This window comes from Dermacentor silvarum, chromosome 1 (assembly GCF_013339745.2).
Source record: "Dermacentor silvarum isolate Dsil-2018 chromosome 1, BIME_Dsil_1.4, whole genome shotgun sequence".
NCBI classification, from domain to species: domain Eukaryota; kingdom Metazoa; phylum Arthropoda; class Arachnida; order Ixodida; family Ixodidae; genus Dermacentor; species Dermacentor silvarum.
Window position 1 is genome coordinate 278,579,390 of NC_051154.1, and position 16,482 is coordinate 278,595,871.

General features: G+C 40.5%; 1 long non-coding RNA gene across 1 annotated transcript; it reads right to left on the reverse strand.

The window, feature by feature from the left end:
• Window positions 1-1,210: 1,210 nt before the first annotated feature.
• LOC125942180 (uncharacterized) lies at window positions 1,211-9,091 on the reverse strand. Its single transcript, XR_007464879.1, has 5 exons — window positions 8,955-9,091; window positions 7,825-7,872; window positions 6,996-7,189; window positions 4,558-4,717; window positions 1,211-1,491 (listed from the first exon to the last, which is right to left on the reverse strand). It is a non-coding gene; the product is annotated as an uncharacterized LOC125942180 (long non-coding RNA).
• Between the last annotated feature and the right edge of the window lie 7,391 nt (window positions 9,092-16,482).

Genomic DNA, 16,482 nt, shown 5'->3' on the forward strand with positions numbered 1-16,482 from the left:
ATAGAAACACATGAAAGAAACAAAAACAAACAAGAAAAAGATACAGACAATGAAAATTGAGTAAAAAAAAGGTGGGTCCATAGTAAAGCGTGTCTATGGCAGCACCGCCATCTTGAGTCATCTCTGTAACTTGAAAAATTTGCATGTGTGCAATCACTGCGCTGGATCAGTGGCACCAGGCATGGAGCGGTTCCTGCCACAAAGAAAATGTGAGATGTGTTAATATAATTACTGTTGAAAATAAATGCCTATATATGGTGGTTTTACCATTTAGGTTGACATACATTTTTACTTTACTCTAGCCCTTGAAAACACAGGCATATCGGTACAGATTACAAAGAAGCATGCAGCAATTCTATAGCATGAAATATGGATTCTATACTACATGGCTTCTCTGCATATTGTACAGGAAAGAACTGGAAAAAGCAATTGATATGGAAATGCACTGCATATTGTAATCCGGGTACTAAGGTGTGGCTGATTTCGTGTGTATGACGTCAGAGGTAGGCACACCAACCTGTATAACAGAACCAGCGACTTGCTCGTATGCTACTGCCAACACATTGTGTAATAAATGTTTTCTTATATATCCCTTGTCAGTGAACTGAAGGAAGTGGTGACGAAATAGCTGCGGAATACATGTGCAAAGGTGAAGTGGCAAAACAAACACGGTCTCGTTTTCTTTGCGCATTTCGATGGTCTTATACGATGAAGAAACTGGCAACAATATGAACTATACCTTGGACACTAAATTTGTTTTGCACTCTGAACAGCCTCAAATCTAAACTGGTCGAAATGTACACTTAGGTGAACGTTCCTGCAAGAACTGCTTCTATTTTAAAGTTGTCTTCAATGCAGTAGAAATCCAGGATTGTAGAAATAAGCATGGGCTTACGAAAAAACGTGCACATGACAGTTTGAAACTAAGTTTCAAATCTAGGCTACTGCCTGTAATGCGTGTTCAAATTGCACTACACCACTGCATAAATCTTTTTATTTTAGCGACAAATTCTTATTGTAAAACTTCAGCAAACTCTTCATAACTTCATTTCCACCATTATGCATAGAAAATGTCCTAGCTTAACATTGCGTCGCACTGTTTTACAATTGCAAAAAATTGTAACATGATTTCGAAATATTGCTTAAGTTTGACTAAGCAAAGCACACAGTTCATTGGCGCTGCTGTCCTAACACCAAAGAAACATTTATGTGCAATGTTACGTTGTCACTATAGGAAAATATGTGCCAATTTTCAGCTGACAAGCGAAAATATAAATGCATTTCTTGCATCATGCTTGGGACCTCATCTTGCAAAACCACATTTATGGAGAAAGGAATAAATATTTTGGTAATGTGTGTGTAAGAGGCTACTGTCTTACTTCTTCGCAGCAGTCTTGACACGTGCCGGGCAATTCTTCAGCCATGTCTTTACACCATCTTGAATGTTTCGGAGTGAGGCCATTGACATCCCTGGCATCTGCCGGACAGCCTCTGGCCAAACACAAAAAACCCATATGACTAAAATACAAAAGTGTATGCTCCAAGTTCTAAAACACATCAATCCACCAAACACAATGAAAAAATTTACTAGCATTGTTTTGCACACATTAAAATATTAGATGGTGCTGCCGGTGGAATTTTCATCAAAACTTAACTAGAAAAATGAAAACAAGTGCTAAATGAACTGCAGGACACCAAAAAGTTCTTTCGGGCTTTAGTAACTGCGTAGTTGTCATCCACGATCACGGCGATAGCGGCCGCGGTTTTCTCTGCAGTGGTTGCGGTGAACAGTAGTTTCGTTTTTACTCTATACGCACGTCGGCCGCGTGCCTAAAGAACTGCGTAGTCGCCATCGATGATCGCATAGATAGCGACCACGATTTCGACCGCCAGTTGTTGCAGCGAATGGTAGTTAATTTGCCAGACTTGGTGCGTGCGTTGGGCACGTGCCTTCAGCACCGCAAAGTCGCCGTTCATAATCGCGTCGATAGCGGTCACGGTTTTTTCCGCAGCGGTTGCGGCAAACTGTTGTTTCGTTTTGACTCGGTGCAAAGCTGTCGAACATGTAGACCAAGCATGTATACACGCTTTGTACTATCGCGTGCACATCGCGATTACGTTTTCGCCAGTGAGCTATGATAGTACAAAGCGTGTATACATGCTTGGTCTACATGTTTTGCATACGTGCAGGGCTTGAAAATTGTTGTTTTGGTTATAGTGCGGTACCGCTTATAGTGCAGATATTCGCAACTCCGGCGACTTACGTTATAAGCAGTCTACACTGTAGTAGAAACCATGTTTACCTGTGACCTATGTAGAGTCTAACTACACTCTTGCCACCTTATAAGCTGGACATGTATACATACTTTATTTTGAAACTAGTTTAATTGGACAAATTTAAGCATTGGGCTGGTTGGTAGTGCATTACCAAAGTGTACCAGCTCGCCCCCAGGAACTGGGCTTGCATCTAGCATTGAAGTTGGTTCATTTTTCTTAGAGCAGCTATAGATATGCTTCCCTGTCAAAAAAAGCAATTGACACCAATTGGGAAATTTCCAACTGGTACCAACTGGAAAATTTCCAATCGTAAATTAGTACATAACTGGACCAATTGAATCAACTGGAACGTGATCAATTGGTTTTTGTTGGAGTGACCAATTGTACCCAATGAGTGCCAATTGGTTTGAAACCAATTGGTTGGAATGACCAATTACACCAATGGGCAATACCAATACACATATATACCCCACAATGCAAACCTAAATAGGATTCCAGCTGTCAGAAACAGGCTTGCTATAGCCTTAGTACTACTGCATGCATAGCTATAACTCATTCCAGTTTCCTTGAATGGGTTCATAAACTGAAAGTATGATTTCCCAGTTGGTTACGTTCTAGCTAGTTTATTCCTATTGGTAGTCCAATTAGACTCAGTTGGGAATGTAAGGTGGGCCTAGCTGGTTCAAACCGACAAGTCCAATTGGACTCAATTGGTTGCATCCCTGATTCAATTGTAACCAAATGGAGGTAAATATTTCCCAATGGGCCCAGTTGCTTCCAATTGGCAAATCCAATCAGACTCAATTGGTTTCACTTTGACTCAATCGTAACCAGTTGGAACTAGGGATTTTCCAATCGGTTCCAATTGGGTCCAGTTCATTTCAATTGGCAACACCAATTGGTTTCTCCTGTGACCCAATCGTAAACGGTAAGAGGTAAGGATTTTCCAATTGGTTCCATTGGTGTCAGTTGATTTTTATTGGAAAAGCTAATTGGAGTAAACTGTTTTTTCTTTTTTTGGCTGGGTGCACACCCGGATAGAGATAAAATACAGACTACAGAAGTCAAGCACATAATGCAATCTGCGGAAGCATCCCATGCACACTTCACTTGTTATATGATAGGAATTCTAACTCTGTACTTGACCACAGTCACAGTGACACGCTTGCCATCATGTTTTATCAAAATTTCTTGTGCTTTGATCATTATTCGAGCAAGTCTTTCCTTTAAACTGGGACATGTTTGATCGAAAGGAGGCTGGTAATAATTGCGACAAAGAACACAAAGATGCCCACTAACAACCCTTTTCACATTATACCTACGTTGTCAAAGACATTCATCCAGGAATTTACCAGTTTAGTCTACTTGGCCTAGAGCATCCCTCTCGCATGATGACGGTACGTATACTGCAAATCATGCCTTCACCGCACAATATGAATGTGTCATCATGCTAAACATTGACCGTTGCCTGGAACGAGCTAGTGTTGACCAGATGGCACATTCTGGAAAGTTAGTTAACTGGAGAAAATGCGACACTGACACCAGCTTGCTAGGCTATGCCCTTTTTTTGCTGTGGCTAATCTAATGCAAATATAGGAGAACTGAAACTCTTGTATAATATGTGTATCATGATTGTGGTTGCTGGCATTTTTTTTTCAATCAAGCACCTGTAATCATGAAAGGAAAAGATAGAGGAACACTAGAGCAATCATCAAGGCACAAGAAATTCTGAAACTGCATGGAAAATGCATCAGTGTGACTTTCTTGCTCTTGCAAGTAAAGAGTGCAAAATCCTACTGTGCAATAGTGACACCTGCAGACTGCACCATGTGCTTTCAGATTGTTGTACACAAGAGCCCAACACATTTAGAGTTACCAAAACAAAAATAAACTCTCAGTTCTTAGTTCTGTACTGTGAGTGTACATTTCTTGTTGTCAAAGTCTTGAAACTCGTGATGCATAGGAAACTGGTGAATATTGATCTACCGATCACATTTGGCATGACAGCTTTACAGCTGTTTAAATAAAGATACGAAAGGCTTCAGCCTATTGACTATTTCTATATACCTGATTTTGCATGCAATTTACGTGTTACGTAAATGTAAAGAAAGTAAATGTAAATGTAAAATGTAAATAAAGAAAATGTAAGCATTCAGTCATTGAAACTTTGTTAAACATGAGAGGCAGAGAGAAAAATGTTTTCACTGTCAGTGTACTCGTACACAATGGTGTTTCAACCCGATATACCATCTAGTTTAATGAAAAACTTTGGGTACTTACTCTGGAGTACAGTGAAAAGCTGCAAGTTGGAAAACGCTAGCTTCCCCTTCTGTCCGTACAGGCTGTACTTTTGTCCAAGCTGATCCTCGAACAGCCTGGCCATCACACGGGATGCTGCAGAATTAACGTTACTGCCTCCAACGCCAGTGAGCAGATTGACCTGTGAAAAATAAAAAATATTCTTATGGTAAACATTGTCTTTATACATTTCATAAGCATCTGTTTGCAACATGTCAAGGACTGGTTTTGTATTCTCTGCGTATGATGTCTTCCAGGTGTCCAGCCAGCCAACCTGGGATATCTTTGTAAGTTCAGAACAATCGCTGTGCACTGCTGAGTGTCCTGTCAATTGCATGGTCATAGCAATTTACATCCGAAGTACACCATGCCTTAAATGCAGGGGTTTTACAGTATCAGAAAAAGGTATACAAGGAAGTGTTTTATAATTGCGCTGTACTAGAAAATAAATGCAGCTTAGCAACTGGCACTGGCCCTTATGCAGATAAACTACTGATAATGGCTCTTGTTACCATTTTGGCAGAACTATTTCTTAGCCGATGAAGCCTTCACTGTACAGCCCTTTGGTTCATGAGAGCAGAGTGGCATAGCATGACACGCAAGATTGTAGGATTGAAGGAGGTTTCTCCACATTTTTTGGGCAATAAATTGTTTTCAACTAGAATTTTCTCTGCAACCACAGCACTATTAAAGTAATTTCGTAGCTTTGATCAATAAGCTTTCTGCCGTTTTCTTGAGCGAGAAAAATTGAAAACAATTGTTTGCAACTAGAATTTCCTCTGCAACCAAAGCATGATGTCATTGGTGGAAAGTAGACAAATAGAATGGCGCTGATGTAACAAAACTTAGCTGAATAGAGGCAGCAATTAAGAGGTCTATGATGATTTACCACCAACTGTACCATAACCCAAAAGAAGTTAGGAAGTAGACTTGTGCTGATTCACCAGCACATAAACAACTTTGCTGTGAACCGCTAACGCCAACACTGGCTGAAAAATAGACACGATTCTGCAGAGCAGAAAATATTATGCACATCCCACATAGTATGGGAATCGGTGTTGTGTGCAAAGCTTTTCACGGGTAGTTTAGCTGGCTATCCAGCCTCATTTAGATTTCAGCTAAGTGCCACCAGACAGCCCAACATGTCCATGTAAGGTAACAAATTGTGCTACGTGAGCTTGTATGCGACGACAACAGCAAAGTGGCCATGCGGTAATAAGGACAAAAATAACTTGACAATGAATGGCCCAGCTTGGGGGAAGGGGGGGGGTGATGATACTATAAAATTGATGCGATGGTGCTATGACCAATATATTGCACTCAAGTGAAGAAACAGTATAACCTGGGCCTGTCCTGAAGGCAGCGTAATAAGCAAACTGGGCCAATTCTGTCGGTTGTGCATTGTAACACAGCATTTCAAAGCACTATATAGCTGTCGCAGGGAAGGATCGAGGAAAATGGCACGCTCATGCTTTTATAAGCAAACTTATGCAACGTGACCTGCCTCGTAATCCAACCATCTCAATGTGCGAGCCGGCACAAGTTCACACAAGTTGGGTAACTAGGCTTTTATTCACTTGGCCTACGTAAGTGGCTATGACCTTATGGGTAAAGAAACCAGCTGCTGTAATGGAGAACGCTGGTTCCAATGCCACCATCGGACACTTATATGTACTGAAGCCCAAACTAGCCTAGACGGGAACCTATTTAGGTGTCTGGTAAGATGCAAAGACTAGATTACATTAAAATATTACGCAGTGAAATGAACTAACTTAATTCCAAGAACCAGGCTGAACAGGACGTGGACAAAATAAGAGAATCACATATGTTATTTAAGTGTATTTTGCTGGCAGCATGAATGTGTGCCTTGATTTGCTAAAAACCAGTGCTATAGTTCAACGAAGGTAAATTATCCTACAAAAATATACAATAGATTTGACAAGTCATTTATTTTGTCAGTGCACATGCATAGCTCTCTTTGGATGACTAGCTTGCCTCTCTATTTGGCTATCACCTAGTAACAAATCTCTAGAGTGCATGTTGTGAAATTAGTTTAATTGCACTTAGTGTGTGATGTAGGCTCTGTACGTAGGCACATAGCTCTCTCAACTCAACCTTAATGTTACGCACTGCTTGTTTAAAGTATTATAAAATAAGAGGGGATATGCCAAATTGCATAAGCAGGCTTTCACACGTCTAAGTTGCCCTTGCCAATTAAGATAGACGCATTCCCTCTAGTAGCCCAGTTTAAGGTGAGACATGTTTTTAGGGCTTGGATGGTATGTGGACGCAAGGTGGCAGGAATGATGCAACTGGTAAGCGTGTTGACACTTTATTTACGATTCTAGCATGAGGTCCACTGTTTTGGTTTGTGAGGAAGCACGCGAGCAGAATTTCACATATCCCCTATTTATTCCTACCATTTGCGTGTAAAATTGTTGGCTTGACCGCAGCTTTCTTTCAAGTTCATCAACATCCTCCTCAGTTTTCAGTGGCAGCAACGCATTCAATTCCTCCTCAATTGAAGTTGGCTTTTGGCATTGTGCAATCAATCTTGTGACAGTCCGGAGCTGCCGTTTTATAATACACAATTCTCGAAGAATAAGGGAGGTGTCTGAAAAACATTGTCACATGAAAACCAACAGTTACTGCACTGCCAAAACATTGTATCAATATTACTTCGCCACAATTGAGATGTTCAATATTGTAGACATGTTCAGAATTATAGTTAAAATTTTTTTTCGCTTGCTGAATTTTTCAAGGAGTTGCAATATTTTCTTATGTCTAAACATGTATCTATCCAAATATTCAAGCAAATCCTTTGCAAGTTTTTAATGAATTATTTATATACAAACATGCTGAAATTGCAACAAAATATGAAGTGTAAACAAGTCATTAAAAAGAACATGGAGGCTTGAACTGAGAAACCGTGGTCAAACGGCATATGTCGCTGGAGTGAACGTTTTGATGAGGAGACTGGTCTTCGTCAGGGCATCATTTGCTTTGACGAAGACATGTCCCATAGTAGAAGCATTCACTCCACTGATAATTCTTGTTCAAGCACTGTTATGAAATATGAACTTCTTTTTAGTAACAACACGGAGCAGTCAACTAAATAAATTTTATAATAGTGAATCCTTTACTGAAGCACTGCACATGTGCAGATTGCAATTGCAAGAACGTTCTCTGTATTAATAGTTAAGTTTTACAGATGACAGTTACAAGCAGCAATTGCAACTGTTTTGCTACCTGAAGATGACGCTTGAGTGGTGCTCGCAGGTGCAGGATCAAGGCCCACTGCATTTTTTGTAAAAGGAAGAGTAGGAAAGTTGAACAGAATGTTTTTAAGTAAGATCAGCTTGGGCATAACTGAACAATCATTTTATTTGTGTTGTAAAATTTACTTCTTACAGATTTTAAACTGCGGGACACATTTTTGCTCTGGGCTTTCAAAAATACTTCCAAGTAAATACTGTGGCTCTACCAAACTAACAATTGTTTTCTGCTGATTGCAAGATTAGTTTCACATCTGATTAGTCTTAAAATCTGCATACTTGCATGACAAATATTTGCCTTCAAAACACAGAATGAGGGTAACAAATTATTGTGATTTTTATTCTCTAAAAAAATTCCATTTGCCACTAATTCACGTGAAAATAATTTTTGTTTGTTTTGCAACAGCACTACAATACACTTTTTCAACGGTATTTTGCTTTGCCCATGATGTTGGCGTCGTCAAACATTTAGCAGTTTTAAAAAGGCGCTTCTTTTTGTTTCTGAAGCTGTGTAGGGTCCTGTGAAACCAAGGTTTTAAATAATACCTTAAATACTTCATACATTCGAGTGGAATATAATAATTGTGTGAATAATAAATAAATGTAAGTTCAAGCACTTTTTCTTTATGCAGACAACAATTTTCATTCACTAATTTTCACTGACAAGAACAACAGTTCAAGAAAATTTTTGTGCTTGTCTGCACAATTATGAATCTTCTTACAGTGGTTGTGACAGAGGTCCCAGAGCTAAAGAAAAGAATTAGTGATTGGTCCTTTGTTGAACAGGTTTGCTGGCAGCATTCAAAGTTCTTCCAGCCCAGATAATTATCTTTAAAAAGTGAACTTATTCACAAGTAGACCCTATTTCTCTTTAAAACTAAGTTTGGATTTCTGTTCCAGAATTTCAACAAATTTATGAGTGATGACCTCAAACGCTGCGAGATCATGTGAGAACTCGGCAGATAACTTTTGCTGTTTTAAATATATAGTACTATTACAGTCCCATTGTTCCTCCAAGCAGAGGCATTCTATATTTGCTTAAAATGCTTTTTATGAAAAACAAAAAGAGCATATCATAATTGCACTAGTTAACAACATACTCACCCGGTGCAGCAGCTGGATGCACATGACTGAGGCCTGGAAACGTAGATTCAAGATCATCTAGGTAATGGTGAAGAGAGTGCAAAGTATTCAACAAAAGCTAAATAAACTTCTTGCAATGAATCGGGATTCAGCAAAACCAGAAAAACTGGGCCGCTACCACCGGGGGAACCAAGGTGATTTAAGTAGCCTCTCACTATGCCTCCCAAAAAATATTGCTGGGACAATATACAGCTCCTGCACAACTTCCTCAAAAACTCAACTTCTGTCAATATGTACACAATAGGTGAAACAGCTTCTTTTAGTGCTTGCTGGAAGTGTACCTGCCAAGAATCCCTATTTCCCAACACATCTCCCATCCACAACAAAATTTCTATCCCGACCAAGCCTTATCCAGAATTTAAATATAGTACACCCCAAAAAGTTTTTTTTTTGCATCAAAGTAATTCATTTCAGAGTACCCCTCCAATTGTATGCCACAATGTACATAATTCACACATGAAAATACATCAATATATATATTTCAATATAGCTATCATTGTCTCCAAAATCCACTACACACGGTCCTTTAAAAAAGCTGGGTGCTGCAATCCCCATCTAATTAAAAAAAATCTACATCACCAACTTTATAAAGCAAGAAGCTAAATAAGCATACTAACACAAAACAGAAGCACATATAAAGACCCGACATATTGCATAAAATCAGAGGTAAAGATTTATTTAGCTACTTCCATACAAATGAGAGCATGAAAACTGTTCAAACAGCTGCTTAAGCAACTTTACATTTAGCAGCAACTAAAAATATATGGCTGTTTTGCATGCCCAGATTAACTCGCCCTCAAAGAAAAAACACCAAGTAGTGCCTGATATCAGCACTGATGTCTCTGGCCAAGTTCTGCATGGTGGTGCTACTCTGGGAGAATTACATTGTAGCCCAAACAAAGAGTACACAATGTGCATATAATGCAGAAGTTTTACTTGAAAAACGACTGCTTTTCTACAATGCAGCTTTACTGTGACAATATGAAAGTTTTCTTAACTGTATTTGGAAACTTTATGGATGTAAACTATTAAAAACATTTTATGTTACTTACCTGGTTCTGTCAATGAAGCAACTGCCCGATGTCTGCGTGATGGGGTTGACTGTGAATGCACTGCATTTTTGCAAAAAAAACAACAGTATTGTACAAGTACTGAAGCTTTGCCATTAGCAGGACCATTGGTTTCCTGGCATCTAGGCTTCTTTATGCAACATTACCAAAGCCTTCCCACTTCTATTTACAAACACTGTGGATATACAATATCAACATGCACATCGTGGAACATGCACATTGAGAAACTTGGTATGGAACTAACCAGAACTGTTGGTTGCTTATACAGACTGGGTACTCTGGTTCCTCCATGGTTGAAAAGCTCATTGTACTACGCACTCTTTTATTCTTGATTAACCTACTGCATATTAATTTGGGGCACTACATCGCAAAAAAATAATAAATTGATAATACGGTAAAAAAAAGTCTTACGTGCATTCGAGGGAAGCATGGCCTTGCACAAAACTTTAGAACGAACCCATTTTTGTAAAACATTCTATGTTAAAGGCAAACCAGGTGTATTACAAGTTGATGCAATACATTAAACAAAACAAACCGCAGTGTATCTTTAATGTACCCACCAATCTGCACTACAGCCTTCGACAACATGATATGAGAACCACCAAAATAAGAACCAATTACAGAAAACAACTAGTCAGTTACCAGGCACCTTCACTACTAAATCGTCTACGCAATATTTAAGATGAAATTATGGAAGGTTCGAATAAATCACACAAAACTTTTCTCATTCTGAACAATATTAGTTTGTCTGATTAGAACCACAGTATAAATTGTCAGTCTTTTGTTTCTTTTGTTTTATGGTTGTAGTTGGTCTGAAACAAAATGTCCTTTGGGTATTCTGATGGATTCTCATATTTCTTGTAGACATGTTCTGCTTTACGAAAATAAGCAACACTCCAGTTGATTTCAGTATGTCTGTATGATACATGTTGCTGCATACAGCCTGCGTGCCGAATTGTTGTAGGAGCAGAAGCATTTGTCAGGCCACATGGCCTTTAGCTTCTGCTTCCTTTCTATTGTAAACAGGAGAAATAAACTCATTCGTTCATTCAAAGTAGTACTCAAATCATTCATTTACAAGGTGCTGTGAATGAAGCTATTGTCTGACGGTTATGGGGTGGATGGAGTTGACTCCAAATGCATTGCATTTTAGAAAAAAGAAAGTACTTAATGCACATTTACCCCTAACTGAAAAAAAATATTGTTCTCTTGCAAAGAATATAAAAAAGCCTTTTAGTCCAGATATACCTAAACAACCACAATTCCTGTGAGAAAATTCAAGGTTGCAACTTTTACCAGCCCAAATGTTGTCACGTATTGTATGTATGATACACCCTGTAGTTTCAAAGACTTTGACAGCAGAAAACCTGCAAGAAATATAACCAATAAGAAAAACTTGAAACTGCTTTAAAAATAAAGTCTATTATTAAAATAAAGTCTGGTAAAAGTTGCAACCTTGAATTTTCTCACAGGAATTACGTTTGTTTAGGTATATCTGGACTAAAAGGCTTCTTTATATTCTTTGCAAGACAACAAAATTTCTTTTCAGTTAGGGGTAAATGTGCATTAAGTACTTTTTATTCTAAAATGCAATGCATTTGGAGTCAACTCCATCCACCCCATAGCCATCAGACAATAGCTTCATTCACAGCACCTTGTAAATGAATGGTTTGAGTGCTACTTTGAATGAACAAATGAGTTTATTTCTCCTGTTTACAATAGAAAGGAAGCAGAAGCTAAAGGACATGTGGCCTGACAAATGCTTCTGCTCCTACAACAATTCGGCACGCAGGCTGTACGCAGCAACATGTATCATACAGACATACTGAAATCAACTGGAGTGTTGCTTATTTTCGTAAAGCAGGTGTATTACAAGTTGATGCAATACATTAAACAAAACAAACCGCAGTGTATCTTTAATGTACCCACCAATCTGCACTACAGCCTTCGACAACATGATATGAGAACCACCAAAATAAGAACCAATTACAGAAAACAACTAGTCAGTTACCAGGTACCGTAAAGCAACCCGCCGTGGTTGCTCAGTGGCTATGGTGTTGGGCTGCTGAGCACGAGGTCGCGGGATCGAATCCCGGCCACGGCGGCCGCATTTCGATGGGGGCGAAATGCGAAAACACCCGTGTACTTAGATTTAGGTGCACGTTAAAGAACCCCAGGTGGTCTAAATTTCCGGAGTCCCCCACTACGGCGTGCCTCATAATCAGAACTGGTTTTGGCACGTAAAACCCCATAATCTATCATTTTCGTAAAGCAGTACATGTCAACAAGAAATATGAGAATCCATCAGAATACCCAAAGGACATTTTGTTTCAGACCAACTACAACCAGAAAACAAAAGAAACAAAAGACTGACAAGTTATACTGTGGTTCTAATCAGACAAACTAATATTGTTCAGAACGAGAAAAGTTCTGTGTGATTTATTCGAACTGTCCATAATTTCATCTTAAAAATTGCGTGGGCGATTTAGTAGTGAAGGTGCCTGGTAACTGAATAGTTGTTTTCTGTAATTGGTTCTTATTTTGGTGGTTCTCATACTATGTTGTCGAAGGCTATAGTGCAGATTGGTGGGTACACTGAGGATACACTGCGGTTTGTTTTGTTTAATGTATTGCATCAACTTGTAATACACTTGGTTTGCCTTTAACATAGAATGTTTTACAAAAATGGGTTCGTTCTAAAGTTTTGTACAAGGCCATGTTATCCCTCGAATGCTATTTCGTGCAGCTACTGCCAATATAAGTTTCTTAAAATATTTGATGACTTCATCCTTGATTGACAATTGTCAGCTTCAGTATCTAGGCTGAATGCTTTAAAGCTACTGATGAAACTTTTAAACCAATTTTTTTCTTTGCATGGTACAAAGGATCTTGACACATGCCAAAAGAAAACCTTCTGCCTCGTCTGATAGCTATTTTAAACCAATTTTTTTCTTTGCATGGTATAAAGGATCTTGACACATTCTAAAAGAAAACCTTCTGCCTCGTCTGATAGATATTTGTTGCTGCTGCTGCTCTTTGAATATGGCTGGCCACACACTATCACAATTTCAAACACTATCATTTTCATTTTTTGATCAATTAATCATCAATAATGATGCCGAGAAACAGTAGAGCACATGGAAAAATGTTTTGCCACCAAACTTATTCTTTTGTCAGATAACAAGTCTGATGTCCTCCCTGAAACAAGCCATAACTGTATGCGGTGTCATGTATCATACAATTAACGCTGCCTCACAGAACTACCCGAAGTCATTCACATTCAAAACGTCACAGTAGGCTAATAAGTAAGCAAACATCCATATTTTTTGTGCACTGTTTTCAAGTGTACAAATTGTAAAAATGACTGTTGGTATAAAAACTTTCGCATGCTCTGTGGGACAAAAAGGTGCCACCATGCATTCATTTAAAAAAAATACCTAACAAATTATTTCCAGTGCAACAGTCTTAAGCATTTCACAGCAAGACAGAACATGTATTCCCAATAAGATATTTTTTTTCCTAGACTGCGCTTGAACTGTCGCAAGAAGTAAATTCCCCGCAAGGGCGCCTTGAGTATCAAGGTGATGGTGCTTGGCGCCACCACGGACCCTTAGCCCCCATACCGAAGCTGTCATCCGCACCGTGGCGAAAGGTTTTGAGGTGAAGGGTAGAAACCATGAACGGTGGCGGTCGGGGCCATGGTCAAGCTCTGGCCGACGGGCTCTTCGTCTGTTTACCAGGCGGCGAGCTCCGGGACCTTCCTGTGAATAAGACGGTGAAACACAGGTGACATTCTAGGAACCGTCAGCATGCCCATATCGCATGAGTATTTCTTCTTCCAAAAAACCCGATCGGTCCCTGAAAAGGGGCCGCACCGAAGAAAGCTTTGACAGAACTCGAACTGATTGCGATCACTTTCCCCGTTTCCTGATTATTCACTCTCTTGTAGACAACGACTCAGTCGCTGCAATGTCTGTTTTTGTTATCGCTAGGACCCTTCAGAAAATGATAGGAAGAAACTATGAAGCAAAGAAACTGTCATCCGGCGATCTTCTTGTTGAAGTGTCACAGAAAGATCATTCTGACATCCTACTCAAGCAAAAGCAGTTTGCTCATTTACAGGTGTCCGTTACCCCCCACTGCAGTCTGAACACAGTTCAAGGCGTAATATCAGACCGTGATCTGATCCGTGAAACAGACTCAGACCTCCTTGATGGCTTCAGAGATCAAGGTGTCATTGCCCTACGCCGCATCACCATAAGGCGAAACGGCGAAGATGTATTGACACCCCATATCGTCTTGACCTTTAGTCGTTCCCGTCTACCAGATGCTGTGAAAGCAGAGTTGATTCACTGCAAAGTACGCCCCTATGTTCCAAACCCGAGAAGATGTTTTAAGTGCCAAAAGTACGGACACGGATCAAACACATGTCGCGGAAAACTCACCTGTGCAAAGTGTGGTGCTCACGAGCATCCTACTGAAAGCTGCAGTGCCACCCAAACAGAATGCCCCAACAGTCATGGGCCGCACGCTGCGTACTCGCGAACTTGTGAAATGTTCCAGAACGAGAAAAAGATCATTCAAATCAAAGTAACGGAAAACATCACATTCCCTGAAGCCCGGAAGAAGCTCTCGCTTCTCTCCGGAAGATCCTATGTTGACGCAGCGCGCCGGGGGGCCGGGCGGCGTCTAGTTACGGTGGGCACGCAATACAGCTTTGCTGATGCGCGCCTTTCTCGGCCCCCCAGCAAGCAGCCATCGGCTGCACCAACCTTTCAAGTCCCAGAGGTCAACTTCGCACAGACCTCTGGAACAATCCAGACAACAGAGAGGGAGTCAACCCCTCCTGATAAACCTTCATCCGCTTCCGAGTCTCCGCCGGAAGCAATGGAAGTGACCCCGGGATCCTCGGTGTCTCCGACGCTGAGAGAGTCCCCCAAAGAGAGGCGGAGTTTTCTAGACCGCCTCAAACAGAAAAAAACATCCACCAGTCAAGCCGCCTAACAAAGGCGGTGACACTTGAATAACTCGTCCCCTTATCACTCGCAAAATGGCTGCTGAGAGCATTATACACTGGAACTGCCGAGGGCTACTCAGGAATCTGGATGACATATATGAAATACTTGCACAATACCAACCAAACATACTTTGCCTCCAGGAAACACACTTAAACCCAACACGCACAAACTTTCTCAAAGAATATGCAGTATACCGGAAAGACAGGCAAGGCACTGCCCACTCATCGGGTGGCGTCGCTATTGTTGTGCAGAACACAATTCCCTGTCAGAGTATCACACTAATTACTGATTTAGAGGCAGTGGCAATACGGGCTCTAACTTCTGGTAGAATAATAACTGTATGCTCCCTATATATTCCTCCGGACCATCACCTATCCGTCCAAGAATTTGAAAAACTTATTGACCAGCTCCCGGATCCATTCATGTTGGTTGGAGATTTCAATGCACACCACCCACTATGGGGATGTTCAAGAGTTGATTCCCGAGGTGCACTAATCGAAAAATTTCTATTGTCCTCCGGTTCCTGTATATTTAATAAAAAAGACCCAACATATTTTAATTTAGCACACAACTCATACACAGCAATAGACCTTGCTATTGGCTCTCCGGTGCTCTTGGCAACCACTGAGTGGGCTGTTATCGATAATCTGTACGGAAGCGACCATTTTCCTGTTTGCTTAAAACACACAGGAAACATAAATATGGTTGTAAATAATCATAGGAAATTTAAAGAACAGGCTGCTGATTGGAAGAAGTTCCGAGAACTCTCAAAACTGCCCAGTTCTCTAATCGTAGACCTAGGGATAGACGAATTACAATCCATGATCACTCTGCATATTATAGAAGCCGCACAGAAGTCAATCCCACAGACATCAAATAAGACACAAAACAAACGTAGGCCATGGTGGAATGCGGAGTGCAAGAATGCCCGTGAGAACCAAAACAAAGCATGGTCGAAATTCCGCAGGTATCCTACAGTTAACAATTTAATAGACTTCAAGCGTGCTAAAGCAAATGGCAGGCGTATCCGACGTGCATCCAAACGGGAAAGCTGGCAGTCATTCCTCTCATCTGTAAACTCCTACACAGATACACATAAAGTGTACAACAGACTTAGAGCACTTCAAGGGCGCAGTGCTCACCCAGTGCCCCTGGTCAGCACTGCTGGTGATACACCGGAACACCAAGCAGATGCAATAGGTCAACATTTTGAATATATTTTCAGCTCAGCACATTATACAGACTCCTTCATGCGACACAAGCTAGCGGAGGAGCGGAAACCTATCCGTGATAAAAGGCCATCCACAGGAGGGTACAATAGCCCTTTCACTATGGAGGAATTGAAGGCGGCTCTGGGAACATGTGGCAACTCAGCAGCAGGCCCAGACAGGATTACTTATG